We start from the raw sequence: 26,673 nt of genomic DNA on the forward strand, positions 1-26,673 counted from the left end.
AAATGAGAAATTTCTACATGGACAAGGGTTCTGCTGGGATTGATAGGGATATGATGTTATGGGATGTGATTGATAGTCGGTGGACAGGGATGCTTCATCGACCCATTCATGCAGTAGCACTCTTCCTCAACCCCGCATTTTCATACAAATGCGGCTTTGATTTTGATGGCGAGGTGATGGAAGGGCCCCATTCCTATATTCATAGGATGGTACCTAATCCTAATCTTCATAGCAAAATCAATCGCGAGATACAATTGTATCGAGATTGTGTTGGCCTATTTGGCCTTGATGATGCTATTAGGAAAAGGACCCTCTTCATGCCACATAAGTGACAATTCGTCACTCATTAGAAATTAGAATTTCCAATTTAGAATTTTTTTACCTATAATTCTAGATTTTTAAAATTCAATTATGTAACTTTTATTTGAAAGTTTAATTATGTTTTAAGTTTTTTACTTTTTTATTTCTTTATTTTGTTGTAGATATTTGGTGGCGAAAGCTATGGTGCAAGGGCACCAAATTTGCAGAAATTGACCATAAGAATCTTGAGTCAAACATGTAGCCCTTCAGGGTGTGAGCACAATTGGAGTGTATTTGAGAAAATAAACACAAAAAAATGCAACAGGTATAACTTTGAGCTCCAGCCTTCAGTTGAGCAATTACACTTATTATAATTTTTAATTTTTAATTTATGACCTTCAAGTGTCAAGAGTCAAGACCCATTAGTTTTTTTGACACTCTTACAGGTTGGAGTTTGCACACCTCAATGATTTAGTGTATGTGCATTACAATAGCCAACTTCGAGTAAAGCAAATAGAAGCACCAATGGATCTAGAAGCCATTTCCTTAGACAATATTGATGTATTGTCTCAGTGGAAGGTGGAGTCTGAGGACCCCATCTTAGAGGAGTCACCTTCATGGTTAGAGCCAGATGATCCATTAGAACAAGGGCAGCAAGAGGAGGACTTAAAGGAGGAGCAGCGCGAGGAGGAGCAGGAGACAAAGGAGGAGGAGGAGGAGACTGTGAGAGCATCAGCATCAACACCATCTGCTAGAGATATAAGAGAGCATAGCTCCATACCTAGCACTCATTATTTGACATTAGGTGCAGGGGCAGGGCCAAGGCCTTCTACTGCTAGGGGCAGGCCTAGCAAATAGCCCATCATGTTTTCCCCTAAAAAGGGGAGAGGGCACTGATTTCAGATAAATAGCTACTAGTTTTTTTTGTTTTGATGCATATAACTCATGATGATGAGATACTTTTATATATGAGATATTATTTTGTATTGGTTCTCCACATTTGAGTCCTTGATTGGACAATTATCAGGGATTAGCAGGATTTGGTATCACCTTTGATGTATCATTTCTATTTGACATCATATATATCAGTGTTCTCTTCATATTTATGTGCCAATGTGTTTATTTCATGTTGTTATTGCTTTATATGTTGAAAAATCTAGAATATCATGTTTTCTTCTCTGGAATATCATTTACCCTTATATTCAATTTTTTGAAATCCTCAATGTGCTATGCCATTGAACCCTTTTGTTTGAAATTTATCAATTGGCTAAAGAAGGTGTTACTCTTTGTATCCTCATAATGTGCTATCATTTCTTCTGTGAAAATTGACCAAGTGACAAGTGCTTTACGAGAACACAACCCTTTATACCATAAAAAATGATCTGGTTCTAAATATGAAGATGCAATACGTACCTTTTGTAACAGTTGCACCTCATGTAGATCAAAATATTGCTCCATCTATAGTATCCAATTTACCGGATCCTTGCCATCAAACTTCCTCATATTGTCTTTTCTTGATTTTAGGAGCTCGATCTTGAAACGACTGTAACTCTGTAATTTCGGATTTTCCAGTTCTGAAATCGCGCCTTGTAGTAGCCCTCTGCGTCCTCTTTCCAATGCCACCAGTCTGATCGAAATTGGATTCTCCAAGAAAGAGTTATGCACAATCTCCCAAGATGACCTGATTATTTACCTTTTAAGAAGAGCGAACTTCTATGAAGTGCCACGTGTCACTGTTTCAACCTTCGAATCTGAAAAATATAAAAAGAAAACTATAGTCCATCTTTCTGTAACTTTTTACGAAATTTCAATTTGATGCTTAGAGAGAAATTTATGACGATTTTCCCAAGGTCACCTGTTTAGGATGTAATTCGGGAGTCTTCAAAAACCCTAACTTGCTCAGATCATATCTCCGAAAATATAGCGAGCCAAGATCTGAAATTCCGACCTGAGGTTCATACTGATTTTGTTTCAAATGGGTTTTTTTTTAGCTTCTAAAACTTCGTAGAAAAACGTTATAGCGAAAATTCCACAATGACCTGTTTTAGATGAAATTATGGAGCTTGCGAAAACCCTAACTTCGTCAGATCATATATTTGACAATATAGCGCGACAAAATCTGAAATTCGGACCTGAGGGCTACCGCGATTTCTTCTCAAATGGGTTTTTTTTCGCTTCTGAAACATCGTAGAAAAAAGTTATAGCGAAAATTCCACGATGACTTGTTTGGAGTAGCGAAACCCTAGAATCCAAAGCTCTGATACCAAATGTTATGAAACCAACTCACAAAAAAGATAGAGAAGATAGATCAACGCCTTAGAATTCAGCCTCTTCGAGGGGGCAACCTCTTTTACATTACACAAATGAACAATTATTGGATGATATAAATGACAAGACCTACTTTCTATATATAGGAGTCTAAGGGGTCATAATATAATCAGAGCCGACATAACAATAATAATGTAAGGGCACAATAATAACAACAGTGGACTTTTATGGGGCACAATAATAACAATATGGGGACTACATGGGCATAAAAATATAATAAGATGGTTGTACTAATAACAATAAGGGGTTACACTGGTAGTATAGGGACCTAACAATAAAAATATAGGGCAACCCTTCTCACTTAGCTTGAGGAGCCTCAGCAACTCTTCGGTGGTTAACACAGTGACCTTGCAGTCGTCAGAGCCACAGTCTCTGCAGCGTCAAAGGCATTGGGTGATAGAAGCACAACAGAAGGTATCGTTAATCAGGCCCTAATCTGCTTCCTGTTGGCCTCCTTCCCACAACCTACCTTGGAGCCCAGCTTTAAAATAGTTAAAGGAAAGTTACATCTAAATTAGGCATTTTACTAAAAAATAACCAAGATATTTGCATCACGCATAGGTCATAGGTTTGCATATCATTCAAATTAGTCAATCATCTTAAGCAGCAAGTGTTCATCCGGTCATTTGGTTCCAATTTATTATAAGCAAGAATTTGTGACTCCATTAAGGCACTGGTTTCATACTTTAAAATCTAATCTAATCAATAATCTTGCTCGAATTTAACCAATTGGTTAGGCCACTCATCCATGTCTACCAAACAAGTTCATCTCATTCCATAGGGACTACCCCCATACCCTGTTGTTGGGAGACAGCTAGAACGGAGTGGGCAAGGATCAGAGTGACAGCGCCCGTCCCGAGTGTTGTCGCGGTGCCTTTACAATCTGGGCAACAACAGGCCTAACTCAACAGGGCTTACAAAACAACTAGAGAAATCAACTTTCTTATGGCTAGACTTTTACAACTTATAAATAAATAAATAAAAATGGGGTGTCAGGTACAACACCAAACATGCACCCTTCTTCATAGAAATATATCAATGACTTCTTCATTACCTGAGTTTTAACTTGACTCCAATTCAAGCTTTCAACTTCAACTTACATGAAGCAGTAGAAAATAAACAATGAAAAAAGAAGACAAGAGAATTGAAGAAGAAGGAAAAAAAATGAAATGGGGTGCATGACTTCTTATACTTGACATCCCAAAGTTTTGGTCCAAGCTATAAAAGTTTTGATTCCCCCCAGTGTTTTGTAAGCTCTCTTTAGTCAAACCTACATGCATTAGTGTGTTCACACATATAATCGTGTAGTGTGTATCTCTCTTATGCCTAGAGAGGATGTGGCATCAAGTTGTGAAATGAACCACTAGGTAGGTACAAAATTGATAGATATACTCATTTGCTAGCTTGATGTGGAATCAGAAAAATTAAGTCTTCGATTAAGGGGGAACGTGAGAAAGTTGGGACCAAGTAATGATTAAAAGTGAGTTTAACATATTGATAAACCATGTAGGTGAAAAGGATTCATAGAGAGCTAGCAGGTACAAAGATGGCACCATGTATATTGGTAGATGGATTGATTTTTATATGGACATCAATGATCAGTTGTTTGAGAGAAAAAGCATAAAGTTCGTGTAATAAACAATTTTATGCAAGTATTGCAATGGAAGACTTACACAAAGGATTAAGAACAAAATGGAGTTTCAAGTGAATAAAATGAAAATAGAAAATAATAATTGTAATCATAATAATAACAATAAAATAAAATGTAGGTGTAAATAAAAAAAGAAGACTTCATGAATAAAGCAGCCAGATGAAAAAGCAGTTGACTTTAAAAAGAAAACTAATGAAGAGAAGGAAGAAGATGCAAACGTAGTGACAGCAAATGATCAGAGTAAAAATGATGAAAAAACAGTTGACTTTATGTAGTGACAGCAAATGATAAGAGTAAAGTAAAAAACAGAAAGATAAAAGATGGACTCCCAGACTTAAATAAAAAAGCAAAATGTATGAATCATCAAGGACAAGTCTTATAAAGATTAATGAAAACACATGTTTTCACGCCACTCAGCAAAATCATTTTCATGCTTCTACCAATTTTGTGTTTTCCAAGTTTTCATGAGGATCTCCGTCGAGTGTGAAACCTTCAATACTCTTTAGGCACGAGATGTCTAATCAAACTCCTATCTGGCTATTGGAACCCTGTAACACAAAAATCAGAGGTTTGACAATGTGAAATTTTAATATTTTATGGAATTATATCTACTCTCATCTTACTCTCCTTCAACATATTCAGCCAAAATCTTGGGCATTATTCCATCATGCAAATAAAACTTGAATCATAATAAAACTCTCGTTCTGAAATGTCTCATTTTGAAGTTTCTTTTTCAGAGAAGACTAGCTTATTCCCTTCAGCATATTGAACATGGGCAGAGCCACAAGGAGATCCATTGTTTTTCCATAAACGGTGCTAAAAGTCATGCTGGAAAAGGGTGTATTTTGATTGATTTTTATTTCACTCAGAGCAGGTCATCACTTTTCTAGATGCAATAAGAAAAAGTTTAATAATCCATCACAAATATCATCCTGAACAAACCTGAAAAACTGTCCACGTTTCTCTAGCTTCATGAGACCATGCAAGCGGACTTTGTAACCTTTTTGGGATAGCGGAAGGTATATGTCCAGCAGCTGAGTAGGAAACGCCAGTCCAAGCTATTACCATAACTGGGACACCATAATCTGCTATAAAGCTTCGCATCCAAGCTGAAAATTAAGATTGCAAATAAATACAAGATCAATTTGTATTAAGCTACTAGTAATCGGATTTAATTCTTAACCCGGTCTAAGCTTCAGGAAATTTTATTTAGTATTACCTGTACCATACCGCCATGAACGAGCTGATCTACTTTTCAGTGATGTCAAGAGGAGACCAAAAGCTAAGATTAATCCAAACAGGCCGTTGGCGAAGCGCCACTGAAATTGAAACTGTACCTGTGAAGGATCTTCCCCGTCTGGTATGCGAAATTCTTCCACGGCTCCCTAATAACAACCACCCAATAACTTTAGATGTAAAAATGGCAAATAGAAAAAGAATTAGACTATACATATCTGAACTTCCTTGCTTCTACTTCAGAAAAGATTGATGAGAAAATTGTAAGAACCAAAAGACTCAGAATGGAAAGTATATACTATTGATTGGAGTTTCCTTGAGCTGACAGCAAGTACAAGTATGGGAAGGAATCAATTGGGAGAATAAAAGATGGCAAATGACCATTGGGCAAAATGAACAAAGGCAATGGATAATATTTGTGTTTCACTCATATTTCTTGGCTAGAATAGCATGGGCTTTCTTCGACTAGAGTGGCAGAGCCTTTTATAATTTCGCAATTTGGGTGCAGCTATGAAAGCTGTGTTTTTTCGTTTGTCATGTCGATTAGTTTAATTCGGAGATATGCAAGTTGTCGAAATCATTTATTTCATGATATCTATATTTGGATTTTAATTTTTTTAATATAAATTTGTATTAAAATAATAAATATATTTGGGAAGACGAAAAATTAAGGTTAAAAAAATTATATTATAATATTTATATTTATATTTAAAAATATATTATAATGGGTAATTTTAAAATTAAAAATTAAGTATATTATAATTATTTTAATAAATATATAAATGGAAAATGTATTTTAACTATTAACAAAATCTATTAAAATTTATAAAACATTATTTTTATATGTTTTATTTTTAAGAATAAAAATTATTTTAAATTTATAAACTAATGAATTAATATGTTGATTAATTCATCTATAAAGACACTATGGCTTGGTTAAACCATTGGGATATCGACGAGAATGTTGCATTGCAAAACATTAATAACATTGAAAATATTGTTACTTCTAAGTTCAAAGAAGAAATAATAGCATTAAAAATATTGTTACTTCTAAGTTCAAAGAAAAAATAATAACATTAAAAATATTGTTACTTCTAAGTTCAAAGAAAAAATGTGGTGTGAGAAAGATTTAGCAACTAAAAGAAAATTAAGATATTATAAGGAGATCATCAACCCCACCCTAGAAGATCAAAAGTATCTCTCTATTTTAACTAGCTCAAAGAAGAAAATTAATATAGCCAAGATTAGAACAAACTCTCATGAGCTCCATAGTGAAACGGGTCATTGTGTAGTTCATAAAACACCATGGATGGAAAGGTTCTACCATCTCTGTGAGAATACGAACATCGAGGATGAAAATCACTTCCTCTTAGAGTGCCCCACCTACAACCATATTAGATCTCAGTTTCAAAATCTTTGTTGCAATACTGACCTTCCTAGCCTTTTATGTTGTCAAAATTACAGTGAGCTCGAGAGGCTTCTCTCCAAGCTTTTTGACCATAGGAATAAAATCTTAAATCAAACTAAATAATTCGTTTCTTTAGGTCCGATAGACCAAAGTTTGGTCTCAGTGGACGTTAACCATCATCATCATCATCAAGATCTTCCAAAAAATTATATGGAAAATTATTGGTCTGTTCATTTCAAATCCCTCAATCTAGGTTCATCATCATGATTGCTAAAATATATATCTCACAGATGCAACTTTCAATATCCAATGTTCAAAAGAATAATTGATAACAAAAAGCTTTAAGGGATAAAAATTGATTTAGTCAATAGTTATTTTTTAATTTTTTATAATTTATTTATTTGTTTATTTAAGCAAATAATATTATTATTATTAATATTAAGATATTATTCTATATTTTTATTAATAATAATTTGTAAAAAAAATTAATTAATTTTAAAAAGTCAAAAATAACTATTGACTAAATCAATTTTTATCTTTTAACGCTCTTTGTTATTAATTTTTTTTGAACATTATGAGATATATCAAATATATTTTAGCAATCCGTTGTTCAGGTTCGAAAAGCCTCCACCAATAATTCTCCATGTAATTTTCCAAAAAACCTTAATCATTATATTATAAATCACAGAACCATTTACTCTTAGAATTAATATGTTATCTTTTAGCTTTTTATGAGATTTGGTTGGAGTTTCCTTAAGCTAACAACAAGTACAAGTATTGGATTGAATCAATTGGAAGAACAAAACATGTCAAATGACTATTGAGCAAAAAGAACAAAGGCAATGGATGATATGTGTGTTTCACTCATGTTTCTTGACTAAAATAGCATGGCCTTTCATCAACTAGAGTTGCAGAGCGTTTTATAATTAGCCTTTAGGCAATTTGGGTGTAGCTATGAAAGCTGTGTTTTTTCAATTATTGTGTCGATTGGATTAGTTTAATTTGGAGATATGCAAGTTGTCCAAATCATTTATTTCATGTTATCTACAATTGGATTTTAATATAAAATTTATATTAAAATATTAAAAAATTAAGGTTAAAAAATTTATATTATAATATTTATATTTATATTTAAAAATATATTATAATTAATCATTTTAAAATTAAAAATTATATATTATAATGGATTTAATAACTATAAATGGAAAATTTATTTCAATTATTAATAAATTTATTGAAAATTTATAAAACATTATTTATATATATATGGAGTTACTTTTATAATAAAAAATATTTTAAATTTATAAAATAATGAATTAATATGTTATATTTTATCAAAATTGTTTCAATTATTAAATTTATAAAATAATGAATTAAAATGTTATATTTTATCAAAATTGTTTTAATTATAGTTAAAATTACTATTTGTTTCCCGAGGGATGGTATAAAGATGTCCAATTTTGATTAGAACATTAAAAAATAAAAGAGGAGATGGTGTTGCAAAATATAGATAATATTAAAAATATTATTACATAAGGAATTGTGAGATGATAAATAATCATAGGGAGAAACGAAAGTAAGTTATTATAAGAAAGTGATAAACCAAATCTAGAAAATCAATCATATTTATTTTTACTAGTTTGTAGATGAAAACACATTTTCTTATACTATACTCACATTAAATCTAAGTTTCAAAATATTTATTACATTATGAACCTTCTTGATTTTTTAAATTATCAAAATTATGGTAATTGTAGAATAATTTCTTTAATGTGTTATAAGCATATAAATGAAATAATAAAGTATTTAAAATAATATATTTTCTTAGGGTTAAATAAACTATTTTGATTTAGGTAGAGGTAATTATTATCTTTATGATAATAGAGCATACTCGAAAAAGCAGAGGATCGAAGCATACTCGGTGATGTTTAATGAAGAAGAAAATGTCCAGCTCTTCCGGCCCATATCTGAGGAGGAATTATTGGCGACTATGAAATCATTCAGCGGGGACAAGAGCCCTGGACCAGACGGTTGGTCTATCGAATTTTTTATACACTTCTATGATCATATCAAGGTTGATCTTTTAAGGATGTTAGAGGAAATCAGAATGGAGGGGAAGATCAGCAGGCAGCTGAGCTCTACATATTTGACCCTCATCCCAAAAAATCAGGAAGCCCTGACCTTTTCGGACTATCGGCCTATTTCTTTATGCAACACCACCTTCAAGATAATGTCAAAGATCATTGCTCAAAGGCTGAAAGGTAAATTATCAGATACAATATCAAAGGAACAGTTTGGTTTTCTCAAGGGTGACTCAGGAGGCATTATTTTCTATTCACTCCAAGAAAAGTGAAGCAGTCTTACTTAAAGTCGACCTAAGGAAAGCATATGATTGTATTGATTGGGCCTATATCAGGTGTTTATTGGCTAAAATTGCGCTGAACAGCAACATGATCAGGTGGATCATGGCATGTATCGATCCTGTGGATTACGCTATAATCATAAATGGCCTCCCGACTTCCTTCTTCAGTGCTGAGAGGGGGCTTCGCCAAGGATGTGCTTTGTCCCCATTATTATTTATTTTGGCCATCAACTCCCTTAGTTTATACATCCATAAAGCTGTTGATGAGAATGAATGGTGTCCTCTCAAAATTTGCAGGGGTATATCTCTGTCTCATAATTTATTCGTCGACGACATATTATTATTTGCAATGTTTTGCAGGGCTACTTGGTTACATCTTCATATGATTTTGAATAAATTTCAAAGGGCCTCGGGACTTCAGGTTAATCTGGACAAATCATCTATTATCCATTCTGATCTAAAGCTGGATGATGTTACTTGGCTATCTGATCTTTTTGGTGTTAAAGCTTCCCATATCAGCAATGGCATTAACTATCTGGGGTTCCGGATCAAAGCGACAGGCTATTCCAGAGCTGATTGGTCCTGGCTGGTGGACAGATTTTATAGGAGAATCTCGGGTTGGGAATTCCGGTGTCTTTCTCTGGCTGGGAGAATCGTTTTAGTTCAATCTATTCTAAATCAACTGTTCGTTTATTGGGCTCACCTTTTCCACCTACCAGCGAGCATAATCAACAGTATGAACAGTCTGTCGGCTAATTTCATTTGGGGGGGTCGCGCAGAAAAGCATAAATATCATCTTGTAAAGCTCTCTGGCATCTCATCTCCTAAATCTTTGGGAGGTTGGGGTTTATTAAATCTGAAAATCTTCGGCAGAGCCCTCCTATGCAAATCATTATGGAGAGCTATTCAAGGGGATGGTCTATGGAGCCGGCTGATTAAATCCAAATATCTTGCCAATAAGGATTTGGATGTATGGTATCGAAGAGGCAAATTAGGTGTTCAATATGGTTCTCCCATTTGGCGTAGTTTTCGAAAAGTTGAGGCTATCGTTCTGGAGCAGCTGATATGGCAATTTCATAAGGGCAACAAAATCATTATTGGCAAAGATCGCTTTAGGTGTGGATCAGAGGTTATTGACATCCCTAGCTCTCTCATTAATCATCTCCATAGAGGCGGTATTTTTTTCTGGGATAAATTGATCGCTGCCTGGGATGGTCCTGTGCCGCGTTGGAAAGATTCTTCAGTCCTGAACATTCCAAAAAATTATGAACAGAAGTGGTACAGCATTGTCCGTCGTCTTCAGAATGGGGGTATCACCTGCACAAGAGAATCGGATTTTTTAGCTTGGGACATTTCTGGTGATCCGGAAAATATATCAGTCAAAGGTTTATATCAGCTGATGATTGGGCAGCATTCCTCCTGGTCCCCGTTATTCCCTCTCATTTTCTGGAAGGATGGTTGTCCTATGAAGATGGTCCTTTTCGCCTGGCTCGTTTTCCATAATCGGAATTTGACCTGGGAAAACTTATTGAAGAGAGGTTGGTTTGGTCCTAATGTTTGTTCTTTATGCAGGGAAGAGGCGGAATCGAACCTTCACATTTTTCTGAAATGCAAGCATTCACTTCAAATATGGCAAGATTTAGAAAATGCCTATGGTTTCAAACTTGATAGGCAGTTTTCGATTCAGGAGTGGCTCGTTGATTGCAGCAAGAAACAGATTTTATGGCGTAGAATAGGCATCATATCCTTATGGTTTATTTGGAAATGGCGTAACTCTTGCATCTTTAACCAATCCATTTATTCCCCAGCTAAAGTTTTTGATTTAATCTCTGCTTATGTAGAATCGCTCCCTCAGAAGACAGTGAAGAATTCAAACACATCCTCAGACAGGCTTTCTAAAGTTCGTCTTTATCAGCCATCTACCTTTTTTGATGGGGGCAGCTCAACAGGGCCAATGTGGATGTGGCTTCCACATAAAGATATCTGCTAACTCTCACTTCTCTGCTTTCTGGCATGGGGGTCAGGGAACCAATAATCTGGCGGAAGCCATGGCTCTCTCAGGTCTCCTGAAATTTTGCATATTCCTTGACATTCAGCAGGTGGCTTTTTATGGTGATTCAAAGCTATGGGTTGATTCAGTAAATCAGAAAAATTCCATTCAGGCTCATCATCTATCTGGATGGAGAGATAGGATATACTTTTACTGGACCTGCCTGGAGAATTGCTCTATTCAGCACATCAATAGGGATGAAAACATAACAGCAGACGGTCTTTCAAAAAAGGGTCTTTCTTCTACCTCTGAACTTTGGCATCTCGAAATTGTATCTGATGACTCTCATTATCAGATATCTGATTTTTCCCTTCCAGACTTTTAATGCTTTACCCATAAGACTGTCTCATAATTTTTTGAGTTTTTTTTATACTATACATTATCAGTTTTGATACCGGCGACATTAAAAAGCTCTTCAGATTATAGGCTTTTTTTCCTCATATTTTCATGGGATCATATCTCTGATCTGCATAATCAGAAATAGAATGTATTATCAGCTCTTATATCACTCATATAATACATAAAGCTTTTTTTCTATGAAAAAAACTTCTTTTGCTTGGCTAAGAGCTTGTCTTTTTTGGACATAAAGAAATAGGTTAAAGGCCCAAGATCCATAGGTATGTGGCAACACTGAAAGCCTACTCCTTATGGTCCACAAATGAGTCATTCGAAGTGGCATGGTTTCCTTGAATAAATGAGTCATTCCAAGTGGCAAGGTTTCCTTGAATAAGTGTGATAAGTCAACCTCAGAGAAGACTGTTATCATTGCTAGTTTGACAACTAAGTTACTATAAGTTTTCCTATTATTTAAAAAAAATTATATATATATATTATCACGATTAAATTAAAAACAAATATATATAATAATATAATAAATAGTTAAAAAAAAAATTAAAATTAAAATTAAAAATATATAATGTAATAAATATTATAATAAATAATTAAAATAAAAACAAAAATATAACTTAAAAGAAATTATAATAAAGAAATTGAGACTAACGAAACAAATAAAATGCAATACATGAAAGAAATTAATAATAATAAAAATTAATTTGACATTATGGTCAACTCTTGATAACACCGTGCATATTTCAGAAGCAATTTCCTGGGACCATTAAAAATTGGCATTCTTATGCTTTCGCAAATCCCATTCTTAAAAATATGGACCCTCCTCTTGGGATTCTAACTATGGGCACGACGGAAAGAACCAAATCAAAGAACCTTTTATAATAGCCCTCCACATCTAAATGAGATGTGGAAAATTGTCAAAGCCAATAGTAAAGATTCAATTATTCTTTCCCATACAATTAAGGCTGAATTGTTCAAGTCATGGGAGTTAATAACTCCAAACTTTCTCGGTGAAAATCCTAACAACCATATGACTTTATCCATTTCCCTTTATTGGTCTCTTCCTCTTTTTAAGATTAAGTTAAATTTTGATGGACCCTCTAAAGAAAACCTCGACATGGATGGCTATCGTGGTGTGTTTAGAGATTATTCTAAACAAAATTTCTTTTTCTAGTATGGTAATTTAGAATTCACAAGTAACAATGTAATTAAACTTAAAGCTCCCAAACATGGATGGACCACATCTAGCCTTTTCTCTAAATTTCTCAAAGCTTATAGTTGAAAGGGATTCTTAACTCATCATCAATATATCATCAATAAAGTTTCCAAAAGTTGGAGATTAGAAAGTAGTCTAGAAAACGTAGCCAAATTATTACTATGCAATCTTGTAATTCTCACCTCACATATCAAGAGATAGGGCAACAAAATTACAAACCTTCTAGCCAATCAAGGATGTACAAGCCAATCCAACCAATTAAGTACAACTTGGTAAACTCTACCCTTGTTTGATTTAAAACAGCAATGCTTAGACCTTGCAAAACAAGATTCTTCTCCCTCGAATGAGGTGGTAGGGAAAAGACAGTTGGCGGGGTCACCCAACCAAGTATCACAGCTGGTGGGCGTTGCACATCACCCCCCATCCTTAATTAAACTCCACACACCTCACCATTATGATGACACTGAATTTACAGCATGAGGAGTTCAATAGCCTCAATTGGATTTTAATTACTAGTTAGTCCATCATCATCTCCAAGCTAAATGCAGACCAGAAAATGTGGGAGTTGTTGAAGTGTTGTGTTTCAACACCAATGAGGTTAATTGCACGGCAAGCCATCTACACCATGCATGCATAAACATGAAAGCACTATGAAAAAACAAGTTATTACCCAAGCTAGGGAACACTGGCATTGTCCATCTACACATCAACCAACACAAACGAGAACTCATGGTGGCGAGTTTCCACTTGCAACTCTCAGGGTTCAAAAGGATCAGTTATAAAAATTTGTAGCCTACTACAGGTGTGCTTCAAGTTTAGTTATTTCTATTACGAGCTTTTCAAGTTCTTTTCCAATTTATGGTTTTACTTGTATATTTTGATCCTCCCTTCCTCATTATCCTCCTTGTTGTCTCACTCCATTTCTTGCTATGATACCTCACCCTTTCACGCCTTTTCTTCAATTGTTTCTGCTTTAAGACCTTTAATATTTATTTTCTAATGATCTTGGAAAACACCAACGTCAAAGGATATCTCTGGGCAGCATATTGAAACACTCCTTGCTCTTTCTCCCTACTACTTGTTGAAATCTCTAAGTCTAACACGTCAGAAATTTTTCTTGCATTATCTGGTTTATTTCACCTACTTGTTTATTCCTTAACAAGTTTTTTAACCATATAAATACTAAAAATAAACACAAATGCAGTCTCAACTCATATACACATCATCAACTGAAATAATAGACAAACACACAAGGAACATCATTATTATTGAACAATCTCCCCCAGAAAAACCCAACTTGGGAAAACCGGTGCAGCAGTTTTGAGGGTTTTATTATTAAGCAGCTTTCTTGAGTACAACTAGGGTACCAAACTGGCTCACCCAACAGAGATTTCTGTCTAGCAGTAATACCTCTCCTCAGAAGTAGATATTCAGCTTCTCAGCACTAGTCTGCCCCACGAAAATCCTTCCAGCGCTTCTCCAAGGCTCTGTGTCAGCCCTGCTAGCCTCTACATAGCTCTGGAACCCTCTGTTTCAGCCTTCTACCTCTCTGCGTCAGCTCTCTGGCAATCTGTGTCACCCACGCAGGCCCTTCAGCCTCTGTGCAGTCACTAGCTGCCTCTACGTGGCTCCTGCTACCTCTGCATAGCCTCCTCGATCACTGCGTTGGCCCTCTGCACTATCTCTGCCTCTCTACTATGTACTCATTGCCCCTCGCTGCAACTCAGATCACTTGTTTGAATTTTCTCAATAAACCCCACTCCAAAAAATCGAACTGACTGATCAACTTGGTGTATCTCCAACTGACCCTCAAGCCTCCTCTTATACTTTTCTTGTTGAGTCTCAACGGCCGAGATTAAGTCTCTAATCAATGGCTAATATTAGATTGGGTTGATCCATTTCATTTAGAACATTCTCACCCAGTGTTATATTAATACCTATTAATATTTTAATTTTCCTAAGTTTAGACTTAGGAACTCCATTAAAAATATTAATTATTTTAATATCTCTCTAACAGGGTGGAATTTCCCCAAACCATTTCTTGGTTTTGGAGATCTCATGTGCTTTAGCCTCTCCACCAATTTTCATGGCTAGAGCACATACGATGCTACCACAAATCAACACTACTTTCACGGTAGTCGCTTCTCTTGGTTCCTTTGTGATTGGTCCCAATCTAAGCAATAATATGCCACGGCAACAAGACTCAATGTGAAGAGGGGCGGCAAACTACAAAGAAATGTGGCAATCTTAAGTCCAACAAAGAGCAAAGACCATGGCTAGGAGGTACAAGGAAAACACAACGTGCCAATCCAGGAGGAAATTGAGCAAGTTGAACAAGAGATTGTTGAAGAATGAGGTTGTTTGTAAGATAAAAAAGTTGTTGGAAAATTTGTTGACTGAATTCCAGATGTAGGACATACCCGAGGAAGACTTAACCACTACATGCATGCCATTAATATTTAGTATTTACTAACATCTCAAGATGTTTATGGGACGAGTGCTAATGACCATAACTCAACAAAGGAAGAAATGTTGCTCATATTGAAAATTCAACTTATTTCCCAAAGAATTAATTGACATATGGAGCAAATTGAGACACACCTAAGAATTCCTCAAGATCCAGACTACTCACCAAGAAGCAGCGAGGAACTAATTGTTGTTGATTGAGTGTGAATCTCACAAATTTGAATGAAGCACTCAATACTCTCAATTTGTGTTACTCTATATATATGCTTTTCTAGTTTTAAGTTGGTAGTTTTTCTTGCTAATCTGAAATCAAAAAATATTAATTTTTTGCTTACAACTCTATCTTAAGTCAAAATATTTTGTACGTTGAAGAAACTATAGCATTGTCACTGATCAAATTTCTCTAATAACAAACCAAGGCAAGCTATGATGTATATTTTTATTAGAATCTAATGAAATGATTCACCTTTAATTACAAAATAATAGCAATAAAATATTACATTTTAATAAAAATATATAATATTTCTATTTAAACCAAAAAAGACAAATTATGTAAATTTTTAAATAATTATCCACATTATTAAGCAATATCATTTTAAATAAATTATAAATTTAAAAAATTTATCACTTATAAAACTATAAATCTTAATAGCATTTTAAAATAATTATCATTTATTAAATGATAAATCTTAATAACATTTTAAAATATTATCGTTTATAAAACTATAAATCTTAATAACATTTTAGTTTACAAATAACATAACAACAACGAACTTATTAAATATTAAAAATAAAAAAGGTTTTTAGCTTACCACATTGCCGACACCAACACCTTCTAAGCAGGCAAGTGAGTCATTATGCACGCACATCAAACTAGGTACAGGCTAACATTGGTCGCACGAGCTAGGTACAAGGCTAACACTAACACCTTCTAAGGGCGAACACTATATATATGGATTTATTGCTTCATTAATGGGTGAGGGCAATATATGTTACTTGTGAAAAAATGTTGCAATAATGGATTTATTTCTCCTACTTATTTTCAATAAGTTATTCACCAATATTTTAGTAAATATCAAAATAAATTTAGTTGTGGTATTCACAAATTAGGAATTGAAAATTAAAAGGCAAGAGAAACATCAGCATATGAACAATCACATTGACACACTTGTTTTTGGACAATTGTCCCCGGAAAAATCCAATGTGGGAAAAACGATGCAGCAGACCTGAGGGTTTTTATTATTGGCAGTAAATATCTTGATACAATTTGGATGTCTTAAAAAAACGGCAATCCACTCAGAGAAGATACCTGAGAATTCTCTCAGACTGATTCTGGAGATTTTGCTCTGTCCCCAACTCCTGGATGACCCAATGTGCATTCTCTATGTGAGCTTACGCAGTCTTTGCGTGATTTTTGCGTAGAGGCTCCCTCTGACAGCGTCAACCTGGACTGTTGTCGCTTTTGCTGCTGAGAAATCGAGATTTCTCTTCCCAATCACCTATTGTGGTTCTCGGCATTGATCTCTGCTTATCCCCTACCCTTCTGCGTTAACCTCCTCCAGTTTTTGCGTTGTCCCTCTGCATCAATCTCCTTTAGCTGTTGCGTCGTCCCTTCTTGGCCCAACATTGGCTCTATTATCTTTTGTATATTCACTAGAACTGGAAATCACTTCCTTCTAGTACTGCCTCTGATCCTCACTGCTTGATCATTAGTTCAAATTCCTTAGCAAACCCTGCCCTAGGAAAATCGAACTAACTGATCAACTCTCTGTGTCTCCAAATGAACCCCAAGCCTTCATCTTATACTTTTCCTGTTGAGACTTCAACGACCGAGATTAAGCATTTAATCAACGGCTAAGATTAAAACATGACTTGATCAGCGTTCTGAATCATTCTCACCCATATTTTGACTAATACCATTAATATTTTAATTTTCCTAAGTTTAGACTTAGGAACCCCATTAAAAATATTAATTATTTTAATAAAATACAATCAAAATGGAATTTCACCAAACGGTTTCTGGGTTCTTTAGAACTCATTTGCTTTAGCCTCTCCACCAATTTTCAAGGCTAGAGCACTTTCGGTGCTACCAAAAACTAACACTCCCTCTTAGCGAGCAAAGTGCTTCAGCGACAATGTCCAGCTTCATGTTGCTCTGCTTCTGAAGCACCTCCTTTCTGCATTGTTGTTGCCACCAACACTGTGTTGTTGCTACTACTGTATTGTTGCCCATGACACTGCCACTACCATTGTTGCATCTGTACTACAACTCCTTCTCAAACGCTGCATCACTCTATTGAAAGGGATTTTCCAACATACCCATCTGTTTCCGAAATTGAACAAACTTTGCTCTTCCTAGAGCCTTGGTGAGTATGTCTGCTACCTGATTTCCTGTGGGGGTTTACTCCAACTGTACCGCTCCACGCTGAACACATTCTCTGATAAAGTGACATTGAATATCGAAGTGTTTGGAGCGATCATGAAATACTAGATTTTCAGAGAGCTTGATACAACTTTGATTATCACAAAAGATCCTCGTCGCTTCCATCCTTTTCCTAAATAGATTTACAAGCAGTTTCCTGAGCCATATAGCTTCACATGTTGCTTTGCTAGTTGTTGTGTACTCAGCGTCAGCAGAGCTCAAAGCTACAAACTTATGTTTCTTACTACACCAAGAGGTCATCCCAGATCCAATACCGAAGCAACACCCAATGGTACTTTTCCTGTCTACTAAACTTCTTGCCCAATCTACATCAGTGAATCCACTCAATTCAATATCATTGCCCTTGGCGTATCTTAATCCAAAATTGATTGTTCCCCTCACATACCTGAGAATGTGCTTTGTTGTTGCCCAATGTGCCCTTTTTGGTTCCACCATGAACTGACTAAGGGTGTTGATAGCATAACATATGTCTGGCCTGATGTTGACTAGATACATAAGCGACCCAATGAGTTGTCTATATAAGGTGGGGTCCACTTCCTTGTCCCCTGAAGCATCTATTTTCTTCCAATTGGTAATCATAGGCGTAGCCATAGGTTGACAATCCTGCATTTTGAATCTTTTCAAAAAATTTGATGCATATCTTCCTTGGCCAAGGAAGATCTCACCACCCTACTGCCAAACTTCCAATCCCATAAAATAGTGCATTAACCCCAATTCCTTCATATCAAACTCAGTTTCCAGGTTCTTCTTATAATCCTTTATGAGTCTAGATGATCCTGTCAAAAATAGATCATCCACATATAATACTAGAATTAACGGCTCACCTTCTACCAGCAAATCATAAAGATTGGGATCGACATCACTCTTGATGAATCCCAACTGCTGTAAGTAGTTGTCAATTCGACCATACCAAGCTATGGGTGCTTGTTTTAGCCCATACAAGGCTTTCTTCAACCTACACACATGAGTTCTCTTTTCATGTGTTTCAAAACCTTCTGGTTGTTCGATATATACTTCTTCTATCACCCCATTCAAGAACATTGTCTTGACATCCATTTGGTGAATCTCCCATCTCATCTGTGTTGTAAAGGATATAATGGATTTGATAGAAGTATACCAAGCTACTAGGGCAAAGGCTTCCTCATAGTCTATTTCTTCCTTTTGTGCATATCCTTTTGCGACGAGCCTAGCGTTGTACTTGTCTACGCTGCCATCTGCAACCTACTTGATCTTGTAGATCCATCTCAAACCCACAACTAATTTGTTCTCTGGTCTTGGTACAATTTCCCAGACATCATTTGTCATGATAGAACTGTACTCTTCTACCATGGCATCCACCCATACCTGGTGTTGTACAACTTCTCGAAAACTAGAAGGTTCTTTGACCTGAGCTACCAATGCTTGGTACCTGTCAGGTTGTCTATGCTACCTTTTCTCGGCTCTAGGAGCTCCAACGAATTCCTCTACGTCCCTCAAAGTTTGTCGTACTTCTCAGCTAGTTCTTCCACTAGTGGTGGGAGGTTCCATCTATTCCTCTTCTTGTTGTTGTACCTATTGTGACACTCCTGGCTCCTCTTCTCTTGAGGAGATGCTAGTACTAGTTACCGTGCTTGAACCAAACACTTGTCTTCCTGCCAGATCTGATCCTTGTTGTTGGACCAAAGGAGCATCCTCAACCTGTTCTTCAAACGGCATCTCACGAGATTTCTTGAAGGCTCTATCTTCCATGAACTTTGCATCTTGTCTTACTGCAATCTTCTTACTGCTTGGAATGTAGATTCGATACGCCTTTGAAGTCTCACTATAACCCATGAGATACCCAACGTCGGCAGTCTGCTCTAACTTGCTCCGCTTCTCTTTAGGAATATGGCAATAAGCCACACTTCCGAATATCCTGAGGTGACTTACTTCTAGGTTCTTTCCCGTGAAAACTCCCTCTGGAGTCTTTTTTCCTAAAGCCCTGTGAGGAGTCATGTTCTGAATGTGTACAGTCGTGCTGCATGCTTCTACCCATAAAAACTTGGGTAGATTTTGATCATATAACATCGCCTTTGCTGCTCCAACAATAGTTTTGTTCTTCCTTTCTGCGACTCCATTATGTTATGGATTATAAGGTGTTTTCCATTCTCTTCGAATCGCTTCTCTTGCAAAAAAAATTGTGAAGTTTGTATGCGTGTATTCTCCGCCATTGTCTGAGCGCAATATCTTGATCTTCCTTCCTGTCAAGTTTTCCACTAGAGCCTTAAACTCTTTAAACCGATCAAGGACCTCATCCTTGCTTCACTAAAAATGAATCCAAGTTTTCCTGGAATGGTCATCTATGAAGGTGACAAAATACTCAGCACCATTGTGGCCCTTGTAGACATTGGACCGCAGATCTCTGAGCGTATTAAGCCCAATACACTCTTAGCTCTATTGTTGCTTCTAGAATACGTTGCTTTGGCATACTTGCCTAGCACGCAGCCTCTGCATGTATCATCATGCTTGGTAGTAAGCACTGGAACCCCAGTAACAGTTTCCTTGAGCATCCATAATGCCCCATGATGTAAGTGTCCCATCCTCTATGCCACAACTCATTTAATTCTTTTTCTCCATCGACATTATTGCTTATCAGTGCCATATGAGACTCGAGTTGTGACTTGTATAATCTATTCCTTCGAGTTCCAATCTCTTTTTCCACTTCAGATGCTTGACATATACCCTATTACCAATGAAGTACACATCATATCCCTTATCTTGTAATTGAGAGACAAAAATCAAATTCATTCCCATACCTGGCACATGTAGTACATTCGTGGCCCGAAGACTATCTCCTACTGTTGTCTGGAATATAACAGTTCCTTTTCTTACTGGGGTGCATTTAGTCATGTTACCCATTGTGATTTGGAAGTTCATATGTTCCTCCTGATAGCTCGAAAAATATTCTCGTCTCTAGTCAAATGAGTTGAAGCCCCGCTATCAATGTACTAATCCTCCCCTGATGCAGAACTCAATAAACAAGCAAATTCCTCTTCCAGCCTGGAAGCTAATTCGGAAATATTTTGATCCCAATTATTCTTCATGCCCTTTTTCTTTGCTTCCACCTTACCTGAACCTTGCTCTGATACCATGTGATAATTTGCTGCAATAATTGATTTATTTCTCATACTTTATTTCAATAAGTTATTCACCAATAGTTCAGTAAATATCAAAATAAATTAAGTTGCGGTCTTCACAAATTAAGAACTAAAAATTAAAAGGCAAGAGAAACATCAGCATATGAACAGTCACATTAACACACTTGTTTTTGGACAATTGTCCCTAGAAAAACCCAATGTGGGAAAACTGGTGCAGAGGATCTGAGGGTTTCTATTATTCGCAGTAAATATCTGAATACAATTTGGATGCCTTAAAAAAATGGCAATCCACTCAAAGAAGATAACTGAGAATTCTCTCACACTGATCTATGTTTATCCCCAACCCTTCTGCGTCAACCTCCTCCAATTTATGTGTTGTCCCTCTGCGTCAAACTCCTTCAGTTGTTGCGTTGTCCCTTCTTGGCCCAACGTTGGCTCTATTATCCTTCTCTGTATATTCACTGGAACTAGAAATCACTTCCTTCCTATACTGCCTTTGATCCTCACTGCTTGTTCACTGGTTCGAATTCCTTAGCAAACTTTGCCCTAGGAAAGTCGAACTGACTGATCAACTCTCTGTGTGTCTCTAAATGAACCCCAAGCCTCCATCTTATACTTTTCTTATTGAGACTTCAACGGTCGAGATTAAGTCTCTAATCAACGACAAAGATTAAAACATGACTTGATCCATCTTCTAGATCATTCTCACCCATATTTTGATTAATACCCATTAATATTTTAATTTTCCTAAGATTAGACTTAGGAACCCCATTAAAAATATTAATTATTTTAATAAAATATAATCCGGGTGGAATTTCACCAAACAGTTTTTGGGTTCTAATGCTACCAAAAACTAACATAATCTACTTGGTTAAATCATATGAGTGGCATATACTACACCCGCTCATTAATGGAGCGATAGCTCCATATATATTGATTGCCCCTTCTAAGCAAACAAAGTGAATCAATATGTGCACACATCAAACCGGGTATAGGCTAATATTGGTCGCAAGAGCTAGGTGCACGCTGGTGCATAAGAGTACAAGGAGAAGCCATGGCGGCCACTTTGCCACGGCCTAAAGCGAAACTCTTTAATCACTAGACCTTTGAGGATGTAGAACATTTCAAGATGATGCGGGCTCTCGGGGTCGAGGGTTTGGTGGTCCAACAAGGGTTTTTGGTTCGAATCCTAAAGCGAATTGATATAGTGGTGCACCACCGCCTTCAGTCGGGCAGGGCAATGGTGGGCATACAAGAGAGTTTAAGCCTTCGGTCGGGCGGGGCGGTGGAGGGTATGCTATGACTCTTGGCAATTTTGCAGCTAGCGAGCATGGTGGCTACACGAATGGAGGTTATGTCAGTGGTGCAAGTTTTGGCAATTTTGGTGGCGGGTATGGCATGGGTGGGTTTGTTGCAGTCTTGTCACCTCCTCTTAGTGGAGGTTATGGGGGTGGGCTCTGATGATTGGATATAGGCATCCACCTACTACATACCCCTCTCTAATGGTTGAATATGGACATCCACTTGCTACAATCCCCCCTCTAGTGGGTGTATTATGCTAACTATGGCCCAAAGCGACTAATGGATGTTGGTTACAGTGGGCAGAACCCCAACAAGGTGCATGGTTATAGAAATGGACTTGCGACAACATATCCTTTTGGCGATAGGGGTTACAATTTTGGTGCCCCTCATGGATTTGATACATGATTTGATGCATCGGTCACGCCTTTTAAAATGGAATTGGGTGGAGACTTCAGAGACTCTCACAAGTCTCTCAATGGATTTCCAAATACGATTTCCAAATACATTACAGACGACAGATGGGGGGTTGACGTTTCAAGTAGTGCAACTATCGGCGAATATGGAGTTGGTGGTGGCAAAGCTCCTTGCTAATGGGATGACAAATGCTCTTTCTAGCTAGGGAGGAGGGAGTCATGGCGCAGCAAGGCGAACTGGGCCAGAGAGGTCCACAGTGTGTAACTTCTTTTATCAAATTATCTTCTAGCGTTGTTGTTTTCCTTGCTAATCAGACTAGCTTCCAGTTTATTTCTTGCCAGTCAGAGTATCTTCTAGCATTGACATAGTAATGTGTGGTCGCATGTTACTAGGCTAAATCTGATGCTCCCAACGGGTTTTTCAACGAGTCCGCTTACCTTCTTTCTTGTTTTTTTCACAATTTGGTGCCTAGGGCTTGTTGTTCTTAGTTTTTTTATGTATGGTGCTAATATCAATCATATGTTATATGGGGAGGTTGTGGTCCAAAAGCTAGGTGTGGTGGTTTGGTCCCCACAAGTCTTGTGGTGACTTGTGGTCCAATCTTCAGCAAGGCTATGTACACTTGCGCGAATTCTTCAATTGAAAACAAAAATATATATAGAGAGAGATAAAATATACTAACACATATGCTACATACATGCAATATGTAAGCATATTTTTATTTAATAAGAAGTTATTGGCATTTTCTTTCATAGTATATATATATATATATATAACAACAACAACAAAAATCCAATTTTCGTTGAACATGGTGATCCCGTTTTGTCTATTTATGATATTACCTGATTGCCTTAGTGCTATAATTCTGCATTAATCAACCTTTTGGTATAGTATTGAGCAAGCTTCAAACTTTGTTGCATTCAACGTTGTCCGGTGTGGAAATGTTTACATTACAAGCTTCTGTTTAAATCTGAATTCCTTTCGTCCTTCAAACATATTGTACAAGTTTTTCAATATATTTAAGGTTGTTTTATCTTGACGTTAGTCCAACTAAAAAAGAAATTCCAAAAAATTACAAATATGTAAACAGAGCATATTATTGAAATCAAATGTGACACCATTCAAAGCTAACCGACCATATTAAGCATATTACTGAGATTGACACCTTAATTGCTTCCTGCATGAATAGCATGGCAATGAGCATTCCAAAGAGCTCTCCCGCTACTCTCGTGAATCTGTTTATCAGGTCACATGCATTGGCAATCCCCATAAGTACTAACATAATCCCTGTCCACACACATACCCTACAAAACAAAACAAGAAAAAGTAAGATCTCCTCGTCTTAATATAGGATCGTCATATTTCCAATCAATGAAGTACATTGCAATGTTTAACCTCTCATGACTGCACCGATAGGTCTATTCTATCATCTAGGTGAGGGAGATCTCGCCTGCTTAGTGTGTCCAGAAAAGATAGATTCCTTTTTTTCTCAGGGAGATCTCTCCTAGATTCCTTTTATTTCTCAGGTAGATCTCTCCTGCTTAATGTGTCCAGGAAAGATAGATTCCTTTTTTTCCTCAAATGTGATGTTTATAGAGAGGTCAGAGAAGATCTCTCTTTCTCACTCAGTCCGGGAAAGACAGATTCATGTTTTTATTAAATATTATAAGTGTATAGAGAGATTAAAATCCTCTGGACTCTACTTGCACCTCAAAATATATAACTCTATTAAAGATAGATGAGGTTTGTACATTAAAGATAGATGAGGTTTGTGCATTAAAGATAGATGAGGTTTGTGCTTCGATGTATTATTTTTTAATAAGTAATGTGATTTTTAAGCTAGTTGTTTTTGTGTCACAAATAAAGAGATGTCATATACTAATTTGATGATTGGCTTGGCAACGACCTTAAATTGATATGCAATTGCTTAAACAAATTGGAATCAGAATGATCCACCCCTTCATGGTTCAAAACCTATTTAATGATTGGCTTGGCAACGACCTTAAATTGATATGCACTTGCTTAAACAAATTGGAATCATGAATGATCCACCCCTTCATGGTTCAAAACCTATTGATTGCTTCATGGTTTAAAACCTATTGATGGCTCACTCCTGTCAGATACGTTCGATGTCCAGGGATCAGAAACCCTATGGATGCTATCTGCACTTCAAATTATTATTGAATACATTGAGGATTGAGATTTGCAGTTAAAGATACTACTTCCATGCCAATATGGCAAATTTTAAGCACTACCACGATTCTTTGTTCCCAACTGGTTCCAACCATGAATGGGTGAGTTCTGAGCATAAATAGCCCACCCATTCATGAGTCAACCCATTGATGTCTCCAGTCAGTTCATGTAATCATTAAAATTAACTTATTCAAGTGATTATAAAACAAATGTATTTATGTTTGCACTTCCAAGTGATCCCTCTTGGTAATTTTGTTTTTTTTTCAAAATAAACCCATGAATCTATGCTAATAACACCTCAATCTCGAAATCTTTTTAAAGCACAAATATAAGTGGGACAAATATCATAAATTACTTACCAGCCTGCCCATGCTAAGAAGAGCTCATGACCAATCTCTGTTCTCTTCTTAGCGAACTCATACATATATTTGTACATCAATGCAGTAGGCTCTGCCACCCCTAAAATTAACAAGGACTGTCCTCCAAAGATCGAATGGATGATTCCACATATCGCAGTTGATGAAAGCGTATGCACAGCATTCAGTCTTCCCTCTATTAAAAAAGAAACAAATTCACAGCTTAAATCAGTACATAAAAGGTTTTCGCCATCTTCATGATAAAGAGTACCCAAAACCCTAAAATTATAACTTATATTTCTGCAGTTTCACCTGTTTCTCTCTCGAGCTGCTCTCCAAAGGCTATCACAGGCAGAGCCGAAGCGAAGAAAATATAAGTGGCAGGGGCCAATATTCTACAATTCAATCCATACATATGTATTATCAAAAAAATCCATGGATCAAAACCAGAGCCAAACAGAGATAATCTTAACCAAGATCCAGAGTTGCAGAAAATAATTGAAAGACATGATTCAATTAACAAGCTCAAATAGTGCTACAATGGAGCATAGAATTGATAAATAATTAAATATTACCTCATGCCGGCATTGAATCCATCAATCCAGTCTTGCTTGTAGCACACAAGCCTCCCTCTTACATCATTCGAGATGCCCCTGCAAGGCTGAAAGCCTCTTATATTCCCCATTGTCTTGAAGTCAAGTGATGAGATGCAAGACAGGAGTGCTAAATAAGCCGAGGATAGTTAATAAGAAGGCCACGGGGCTTCTTTAATCCACCTTGTCAGGTATATGTGTCCTCGGACTCTCATCCAGACCTTTGACGTGGAACACCCAGATAATTTATTGGGCACAGACAACCATGGCAGATCAGGTGGTGATGAATTCTATGACTGGCAATCCCCAGACTAGGTTCGATTTTACGCGGCTTTAGAGGTAAGGCGCTTCCTCTGGCCCGCATATCCATGTCCCTATTCTGTTTCATTCTGTTTCTGCAACTTAAAATAGATAACATGGAGGAGGGAGAGGGATAGGTATACGCACAGAGAGTATTCTTCAACAACTTCGCCTTCTACGCTTCCTATCGTATTTTGCGGAGGCACCATGACTGTAGTTGTGGTGTTTTGTGGAGACACCATTACCGTAAGCCATTGATATTTTTCCCCGGGACTCCCAAATACCGAATGTCGCCTCGTCCGCATAACATGCGCTCGGAAGCTTCCATAACTAAAACATGTCATTCTATTTATGGAAACACAGACTCCTATTATAAACAATCAACGATTTTTGCTCTCTTGTCATTCCCTCTTCCATTTCGCCGGAGTGTTTCCCGCGAACCAGAAGCATCAGGCCGGAATCTCAAATGCAAAAATATATATTTCGGATCTTACAATGTAACCGGAAAAATTTTGTTTTTCAAAATTAATATTAGAGATCTAGATTCCAAACTTTTGTCCCGATTTTAAGGAAAATTATACTAGATATTAA

General features: G+C 36.5%; 1 pseudogene across 1 annotated transcript in view; it reads right to left on the reverse strand.

The window, feature by feature from the left end:
* The window catches only part of LOC149211034 (boron transporter 4-like), a 129,111-nt pseudogene extending 103,237 nt beyond the window's left edge, over positions 1-25,874 (reverse strand). Inside the window, exons 1-6 of the transcript XR_016253120.1 lie at positions 25,765-25,874; positions 25,425-25,584; positions 25,193-25,383; positions 23,806-23,944; positions 5,499-5,664; positions 5,222-5,388 (exon numbers count right to left, since the gene is read on the reverse strand). The product of XR_016253120.1 is annotated as a boron transporter 4-like (transcript). The remainder of the gene's footprint in view (positions 1-5,221; positions 5,389-5,498; positions 5,665-23,805; positions 23,945-25,192; positions 25,384-25,424; positions 25,585-25,764) is intronic.
* Positions 25,875-26,673: the final 799 nt, after the last annotated feature.

Source organism: Pinus tabuliformis, chromosome 1_2, assembly GCF_031772625.1.
Source record: "Pinus tabuliformis cultivar Carrire ecotype Pingquan chromosome 1_2, CPIR1, whole genome shotgun sequence".
Lineage (NCBI taxonomy): Eukaryota > Viridiplantae > Streptophyta > Pinopsida > Pinales > Pinaceae > Pinus > Pinus tabuliformis.